Raw genomic sequence first — 9,702 nt, 5'->3', positions numbered from 1 at the left:
AGCTGAGTGTGCTTGGAACTGTGCCTGCATCTTCTGTTGTGCCCAAGTCGCGAAGTCCCCAAAGACCACTAAGGAGTCGAGTCTGATGTAAATGCACAAGGAGTTTATTGCAAGCTCGAGCCAGGACCCTCGTATTTCACCGACCAAGAGGATCAGAAACAAAAGCCCCCTCCTACTATCAAAGCATGATTATATAGGGTTGGGTGGCTTGAAATTCTTCCTCTCCTATTAGCACTTATTACTATGACTTACTTCTATTGGATGTTGCTGGGGCACTTGCAACAGAGGGGAGATAATTACAACAAGCTGGGGAGGGGGCTAATTCAGAGAAAGATCAGCGTATCTTTTTCTACAGAAAACATCTTGAGTAGGCACTTTCCATAATGCACATCCTGCGTGGTTAAACAGTTAGGCAATTAAAAATCCCCTCTGTACTTGGCAAAGCATGCGGTTTCTCTTGTTCAACTTATCTCTAACTTATCCTATTTTGCAAACTTAAGCAACTATTGGGGAGGAGGTAGATTGAACAAAGGAACAAAAGATCAGGAAGGTTTATATACAAAATGGAGTTTCTTTTGTTCTCCTCTCAGAAAACCCAGCTTCTACATTCTGGGCAAAGGGCCAAGAAGGAACCCACCTTGATCTTAAAATTCGGTTCCCACATTCCCCCCTTCTCAAGGACCTCAGGGAACCAATCATGGGAATTAGGGCGTTGTCCTCGTTAAGCTGCTTCCTGCTCAAAGGGGGCATTGCAAGACCTAAAACTAAAGAAGGGGTCCCCTTGGTCTTCGAGATTTCCGAGGCCAGGGTTTAACCAGAGTTTGGTTCCATTTATGTCAATAATAATTTTGTTGTGCGTCAAGGTCTTCTTCTACTTTACACCTGGCGCTCTTCAGGAGTTCCCGCAGAGCCAATTCTTTGAGGGATCTAGGAGTGGTAAGAGGAACATACCTATTAGATGGACAGCATTTCCAATGCTCGTCAGCTCTTAAATACTTTGGTCTTATGTCCCGCGAGAAGTCTTTGTAAAGACTTAGAACTCTTGGACCTAAGGGACATAACTGTAATGATTCTAGGAATATTATAATCCAATAGAATTGATAGGGGTCATTTTGATAGGCAACAGAGTCATGATAGGGATGAGAATCAAATAAATGTCGATGCTGCATCTTTGGGCGCACTGGGACGGTGGGAAAATGACAGAATAGATGTACCAAGTAATCTATGGCTAAGATAAGGGGAAATCAATGATGGTAGATTCCCCCTATCATCCAATCAGGTTCATCCATATTTATTGTGAAATTCATCACCATTCTATGTTTTGGACAATATCCAGATAACAATGCCATATCTTTTACACGGTTGAAGTACCAACTGCTGAATATTGCACTTGAGTGGCACAATAAAAGCAAAACTTTTTAGGATACAGGATCAGAAGCCATTCCATTGTAGTTGAGGAGATCCAATTTTTTCCAATGGTTTCGAAGAATTGCGTGTTTAAAGTACTTGGGGTCAAAGCATATCCTGGCCTTAAAGAGAGAGAGAGAGAAAATTAATTAGGAAAGGAATATTATAATTCTTCTTGGATGCCAGAGATTTCTTCATTTTCAGGAGGAGGCTGATATTGCTGTCTTAATATCATCAGTTGCACAGAAGTTATTCTTTCCTTTTTTTCTTTTTTCTAGTCCCTCACAGACCTTTGCCATAGAATCTTTGATTACCCCAGAGTGGTCGACATAATAACAACATTCTTGTCCTAGGGCAGCACAGACCCCCCTTGTTGTTGAAACACCAGGTCCATACCTCTCTTGAGCTGTAAAGTCACTTCTGCAAGACAGCTTAAGGATTATTGAAGTTTTGTTATAGACAATTCAATTCTTTCAATATCCTCATCAATCACCATTCTGAGCTGGTTATATTGATGTTGTTGTATGGCTATGGCGGCAACCCCAGTTCCTGCCCCTATAAGCCCCATCCCTAATAATACAGTTAAGGTTATGGCGGAGACTGGTTCCCTTTTTTCTCTATAATTTTTGTATTCCCAACGATCTAGAAAGTTTTCATAATCATGATAAATTATTCGGGGCATCAGATGTACTAGGACACAATAATCACTGGTCTGATTCAGAAATTTCCCATGCACACAAGGAGTTAACCCTGTAGAGCAGGCCCACTATCCATTATCAAGGGGGGACATAGTAAGAGGTGTTGTTGATAGAATGAGTTTGATTACAGAGATGTTGGTGGGAGCTTGGTATGTTGCCCAAGCAGGTGCCTGTTCCAATTACTGACATCAGTGTGAGTTGGCCTCTTCTTCCTTGTCCCCATCTACACTGGGTGTGGCTATCAGACACATTAAAATCTCCTACAAAGGCTATTCCTTCATAATAAGGGGGCATAATATCATAACATAGCCAACATTTTTGAGTGATATTAGGTTGGGTCTTATTAAGCATGTTGAAGGCTTCTTCCATTACATCTAAGAGTGGCTTGTGTGGCCCCTCTGGGGTAGGGCCCGGAGTGGTGACTGTCTTCGTGGCATTGGGTTTTTTCGTGGGGGCCCTGGGAAGTGTGGGTCTCTTCTTGAGAGAATGGGTTAGAACCTTATTAGGACCTAGTGTAAGTTGAGATTTTGGTTGTTCTACTGATTGCCTTATATTGAAGAGGAGCCCCTGATCATAACCAGTTTGATACAGCCTTAGGCCCCAATATTGGCCAAATGCCCATTGACTAAACTGTTTCCCCTTCTCTGTGAATGTCACTTTAACTGGATTAGGGTAATATCCTGATTTGGTTAATTGGCCATCTGAAGGCTGCCTAGTTATAGTTATCAAATCATCCTTTATAGGGGGAGTCCAAAATTGTTCTGGTTGATTCACAGCCCCAGTTTTTACAATAGAAATATTCAGGCCCTCCACATAGGGTCTGCCAACTCTTATCTCTTTTTCCTCCAGGCCAAACATAGAAGGGCAGATTTTGGGGTTCATCTGGGATAGTCGAAGCACTCGGGGGTTTCCTCCCACATCCCATGAAGATACCTTGTTGTACATCACGTAAATCAAAATAAAGTTCTGGCCACCAGGTCCCTTTCGGGGCTATATGGGAAGTACTGTTGACTTTTTCTCCCAACCCAGGGTTATAGATGATCCAGGTTAGATTGGAAGGCTGATGTGGATTAGACCACGAGCTACAGCATTGACTCGAGCCCAACATCATTATTATTGATACTATTATTATTTTCCAGACCCGAGGGGCCATCATTTTGAGCATTAAATCTTAATCTATACACAAGATAATAGAGCGAATAATCCAACAATTATATAATATACTAAAGCCAAACAAACTTTAGAAGATAAGGTAAAATCTGAAGGGGCTGCAAAAGCCAAACCAATACCTAACACAAATCCTACCAGGAAAATAAGGCAGAGACAGAAAATATCTACAAAGTTTCCTGTGCTAAAGGCAGCACAGTGGCCCATATCAGGGCAATCCTAAACTCTTTTGGTTATTCTTAACTTTAGAGGATTATCAGGGATCCTTGGCTATTTTCCAACGTTCTGAAGACAGCAGAGATGTTTCAGGTGGGCTGTCTCTCTTCACATGGGTGTGATGGATCCAAGCTGCAATTCTGTTTACTTTAACTGCTGTGGGAGTGGATAACAAAACAACATAAGGGCCCTTCCAACATGGTTCCAGGGTATTCTGTCGATGCCGTTTTACAAGGACACAGTCCCCTGGTTTGAAATCATGGGGAGTGGGATTTGGGCCTGAATCATATAATGCTGGAAGTTTAGGCCAAATTTCTTTATATACTTGCTGGATACCAGATAAAGAATTTAACAATTTATAATCTTTACATTCAGTCAGAATTTCTGTTCAAAGATTTGGGATGATAGGAGGAGGAATGCCAAACATTATTTTAAAGGGGGTCAATCCCCTTTTATAGGGTGTGTTACGTACCCTATATAGTGCAAAGGGGAGGAGTGACACCCAATCACCACCAGTCTCCAAGGTTAATTTAGTCAAAGTCTCTTTTAGGGTTCTATTCATCCTACCTGTCCTGAACTTTGGGGGCGATATGCACAATGTAATTTCCAATTGGCCCCCAATACCTGAGCTAGATCTTGGCTTAGAGAGGAAGGCTGGTCCATTGTCAGACCCTAGGGCTACTGGGAATCCATACCTGGGTAAGATGTCTTCTAACAATCTTTTCGTCACCATCTTAAAGGTTGCATATTTGGTGGGGAAAGCTTCTGTCCATCCTGAAAAGGTGTCTACAAATACTAATAAGTACTTGTAGCCATATTTTCCAGGTTTCACCTCTGTGAAGTCCATCTCCCAATAGGCTCGGGGCCTGTTTCCTCTTAGGCGGTGGCCTGGACCATTGTTAGTATGCATCCTGTTGGTCATCTTACAGACTCTACAGGAGGAGGTAATCTCCTTGATTTTAGAGGCAATATCCTTTATTTTGATTTGGGAACGCTGAGTCAATTCTCTTATTTTCTTTTCTCCCTGGTGAGTAGATCGATGAAGAGTTGAAAGTAATTGATCCCCTAGCTTCTCAGGCAGGAGGATGGTTCCATCATCTAATTTCCACCATTCTTTTATCAATTGAGCTGTAGGCAATTGCTTGATCCATGCCAAGTCTGAATCAGAGTAGTCTCCTATTTCAGGAAGAGCTGGGGTTCCTCGGTCAAGAAGCTGCAAGGCTAAAATCTCTGGGACTCAGAGGGCTGCTTCTTTAGCTGCTCAATCGGCCAGATTGTTGCCCCTGGCTGTGGGTGAATTGCCTCTCTGATGGCCTGGGCAGTGTATTATGGCAAGTTTCTTAGGCAACCACAAGGCCTTTAATAAAGCCAGAATCTCTTCCTTATTTTTTATAGTTTTTCCTTCAGCTGTCAATAGCCCCCTTTTCCTGATATATGGCCCCATGCACATGAGCGGTGGCAAAAGCATATCTACTATCCTTATAAATGTTTAGTTCTTTTCCTTGTCCCAGAGTCAAAGTCTGAGTTAAGGCTATGAGTTCGGCTCGTTGTGCCGAAGTCCCAACAGGGAAAGGTTCAGCGCAAATTATTTCAGTCTCTGATACCACTGCTGCCCCTGCATACCTGTGTCCATTGCGCATAAAACTGCTTCCATCGGTGTACCAACTCAATTTTCCATCTGGCCATGGTTGGTCTTTCAGGTCTTCTCGGGTGCCATGCACCTGGGCCGGTATGTCTTTGCGATCATGGAGCAAAGCATCCATGTCCGGGTTGGATAGCAGGGAAGCAGGGTTTAAGGCAACTGGAGGCTGAAAAATAACTCAGGCAGGATTGAGGAGAAGATTTTGGTAATGAGTTAGCTGGGCATTGGTTAGTCACTGGTCTGGAGTTTGCTTTATTATTCCTTCAACGGCATGGGGGGTGGTCACATACATTTGTTGCCCCTAAGTAAGTTTGTCTGCATCCTTGACCATTTGTGCTACTGCCGCGATCATTTGCAGTCAGGGTGGCCATCCGGGCACCACTGGGTCAAGTTTCTTTGACAGATATGCTACCGGCCTTTGCCAAGGGCCTAAATATTGAGTCAGAACTCCTTTGGCTATCCCTTTACTCTCATCCACGTACAAGTGGAAGGGCTTGGTTATATCTGGCAGGCCCAGTGCGGATGCGCCTAGCAGTGCAGCCTTGATTTTCTCAAAAGACTCTTGTAAAGTCTCTGTCCATTGGAAGACCCGCTGGTCATTAGGAACTGCATACAAAGGCTTAGCTAATTCTGCAAATCCCGGAATCCATAGGCGACAGAATCCAGCCAATCCCAGAAATTCCCTTATCTTGGGAGGAGAGTCTGGAGGGGGGATTTTAAGCACTATCTCCTTTCGGGCTTCTGATAGCCATCTTTGTCCTTCCTTTAACTTGTAGCCCAGGTAGCTTACCTCTAGTTGACATATTTGAGCTTTCTTGGCTGATGCTCACTATCCAAGGTCTCCAGTGGTTTTCAGTTCTTTTTGTTCCTTCTATGCAAGCTTCTTCTGATTCTGCTGCAATGAGAAGAACATCTACTGTAGCAAGGTTAGATGAGGATTTTGCTGGCGGTACTCACCCAGGTCTTCACGTAGGGCCTCATTGAAGATAGTGGGTGAATTTTTAAATCCTTGAGGCAGCCTTGTCCAAGTCAATTGTCCATTGATTCTTTCATCTGGGTCCAGCCATTCAAAGGCAAATATGGCTTGACTTTTAGGGGCCAAAGGAAGGCTGAAGAAAGCATCTTTTAAATCTAATACTGTATACCATTGGCGGGAGGGAGGTAATGAACTCAAGAGAGTATGAGGATTAGGCACAGTAGGGTGGCTATCAATTACCCTCTTATTTACCTCTCATAGATCTTGAACTGGTCAGTAGTCATCTGAATTAGGTCTCTTCACAGGCAACAAGGGAGTGTTCCAAGTCGACTGACATGATTGCAATATCCCCTGTTTCAATAAATTTCTAATATGGGGCATTATTCCATGCCAGGCTGCAAGTGGCATGGGGTATTGATGGACCTGAATAGAGTCGGTGCCAGGTTTAACTTCAATTAATATTGGTGCTCTATGTTTGTCTAATACAATTCCTCCTGTTTCTGCCCAGGCATGAGGGAAACTCTCAAGCCAGAAGGTAACATCTTTTTGGGCTTGTGACCCCAGCATAGGTGTTTGATAGAGCCTATGTTCATCCTCAAGCCGAACAGTCAACACATGAATAGGATTCCCATCTTCGTCAGTCACCTGGGCACCCTCTGGTTTAAAATGAATTTGAATGACCAATTTTGTTAGCAGGTCCCTTCCCAAAAGGGGATATGGGAATTCTGGGATTACCACGAAGGAGTGTTGTACTTGACCAGTTCTCAAATCTATTGTCCTCTGAGCAGTCCATTTGTATTTCTTTATACCAGTAGCTCCTTGTACCCAGGAAGTTTTTCCAGAAATTTTTCCTAATGGCTGTAATATAACTGAATGTTGAGCTCCTGTGTCCACCATAAATTGTATTGGTTTCTCCTCCACTTTAAGGGTTACCCTAGGCTCAGGGAGGGGTTCTGAGCCCCGTCCCCCCTAAGCACTTTCTTCTCCCATTGCCAGAATCGGAGCCTTTTTTCGGGGCCTCTTAGGACATTCCTTAGCCCAATGGCCCTTTTCTTTACACTAGGCACATTGATCTTTGCCCAACGGGTCCTGGTGCAGACTCCAAGGCTCTCTTTCATTTTGGTTTCTGGCCAATTTTCTCAACTCTTTTTTACATTCTCTAGGTTCTCCTATGGTGTTTGCTGCTAAGACCCGAGCCAATTTGCGGGTCTGGAGGTCTTCAGTTAGCTCCCTGTTATTGTAGACTCTTTCTGCAATGACTACCAAATCCTGTACACTTTTTTCCACCTAATCTCTCTATCTTCTAAAGTTTCCTTTTAATGTCAGAGGAAGCCTGGTTAATGAAAGCCATTATTATTGCTGCCCTGGATTCTGGGGCCTCCAGGTCCATAGGAGTATACCTGTGAAAGGGCTCCTAGATCCTTTCCAGAAAGGCGGCAGGGCTTTCATCTTGTCCTTGTTGCACACTGCCTACCTTAGACAAATTGGTGGGCCTTTTGGCAGCCAAATGTAGACCCCCCCAAAAGAGTCTGGCGATAAACCTGGAGTTGCTCCTTACCTTCTGCTGTATTATGGTCCCAATCAAGTCTAGACAGAGGAAAAGCTTGGTTAAAAAGATCTGGATTTATCATTGGTTCTCCATTTTCTCCAGGAACCAATTTCCTAGATTCAATCAAAACTTTTTCTCTTTCTGCAGTAGTAAATAAAACACGAAGTAAATAATGACAATCATCCCAGGTAGGCTGGTGAGTAAAAAGCACAGTTTCTAATAAATCAATTAAATCTCTAGGATTATTAGAAAATTTTGCATTCTGTGTCCACCAATTGTACAAATCACTGGTTGCAAAAGGCCAATAATGCATAGACTGATTGTCTTGTTCATCTGGGGGTCCTGCCTCCCTTAATGGCAGGACCGTGGAATCAGGTGGACCCGGTGGGGATACAGCCCACCATTGTCTAGTGTTTTGGGAGGGTCTGCTGGGAGGTTGCAGATCCAGTATAGCAGCAGCAGCACCCTCTTCTGGAATGGGAGCTGGGTCTGGGTCCGGGTTTGGAGGGGGGTGATAGGGAGGAGGGGGACAAGGAAAGATTAATTCTGGATCAGTTTCCCCCTGTAAAGGTAAAGGAGGGTAAATTGGGGCACTCAGCTTTGTAGCGGATTTCCAAGGCTTTTCTTCCGTTTTGGAGACCAGAACAGGAGTCAACTGCTGAAGAGTAAGAAAAGACTATAATCAAGGAGGGGGGTTCAAGACCAAGTCTTCCCAAGCAACAATATAAGGAAACTGATCCGGGTGACTCTGAAAGACGATCTTTTTCACCTTCTGAATGATCTTTAAATCTAGAGTGCAACCTAATGGCTATCCCACTCCCAAAGTAGGCCATTCAGAATTATACATAGTCTGATATTTCCCTTTCTTTACCTCTACAGACAAATTATGGGCTAGTGCCTTCACTTCTTTAAAATGTTCAATTATCAGGGAGAGGGGAGTAGTTTGGGTCTGTCCCATTTTCAGTCATGTCTGTCTTTGTCCACACAAAACAGAACAGAAGAAAAATACCAAACGGATCCAAAAGTAAAAGCAGAAGTAAGGCGGCAGCCTAGCGCCGAATGGTGGGAGTGACCCACTCCGCCTTTTCAGATGTGGGGCTCTATGTCCCCACTCAGACTCAAATGTAGGGCTCTCTGTTCCCACTCAGAGAGGTCTGGAACGTCTTCCAAGACCCCAGCCCAATAGGCACCGTATAACGCATCCGTCACAGCCCTGCTTGGCATCGACTTTCTTGCAAGGTCAGAGACAAAGAAAAAGAAAAAGAAGACAAAATACCACTTACATTTACATGAAATGCCGGCCAATCTCCTCTGGAGTGAGTCCTAGGGGCTTTGGGGATCCCGGACAAGCCCCCAAATGTTGTGCCCAAATCGCGAAGTCCCCGAAGACCACCAAGGAGTCGAGTCCAATGTAAATGCACAAGTTTATTGCAAGCTTGAGCCAGGACCCTCGTACTTCACCAACCAAGTGGATCAGAAACAAGAGCCCCCTCCTACTATCAAAGCATGATTATATAGGGTTGGGTGGCTTGAAATTCTTCCTCTCCTACTGGCACTTATTACTATGACTTACTTCTATTGATGTTGCTGGGGCACTTGCAACAGAGAGGAGATAATTACAACAAGCTGGGGAGGGGGCTAATTCAGAGAAAGATCAGCGTATCTTTTTCTACAGAAAACATCTTGAGTAGGTACTTTCCACCTCTTGAGTAGGTACTTTCCACAATGCACGTCCTGCGTGGTTAAACAGTTAGGCAATAAAAATCCCCTCTGTACTTGGCAAAGCATGTGGTTTCTCTTGTTCAACTTATCTCTAACTTATCCTATTTTGCAAATTTAAGCAACTATTGGGAAGGGGGTAGATTGAACAAGGGAACAGAAGATCAGGAAGGTTTATATACAAAATGGAGTTTCTTTTGCTCTCCCCTCAGAAAACCCGGCCTCTACTTTCTGGGCAAAGGGCAAAGAAGGAACCCACCTTGATCATAAAATTCGGTTCCCACACTTCTATTCTGTTCCACTGATCCTCAGGTCTGCTTTTCTTTGC

Source organism: Fukomys damarensis, unplaced genomic scaffold, assembly GCF_012274545.1.
Source record: "Fukomys damarensis isolate Sample0158 unplaced genomic scaffold, DMR_v1.0_HiC HiC_scaffold_37, whole genome shotgun sequence".
Lineage (NCBI taxonomy): Eukaryota > Metazoa > Chordata > Mammalia > Rodentia > Bathyergidae > Fukomys > Fukomys damarensis.
Note: the sequence above shows the minus strand (reverse complement) of the source record.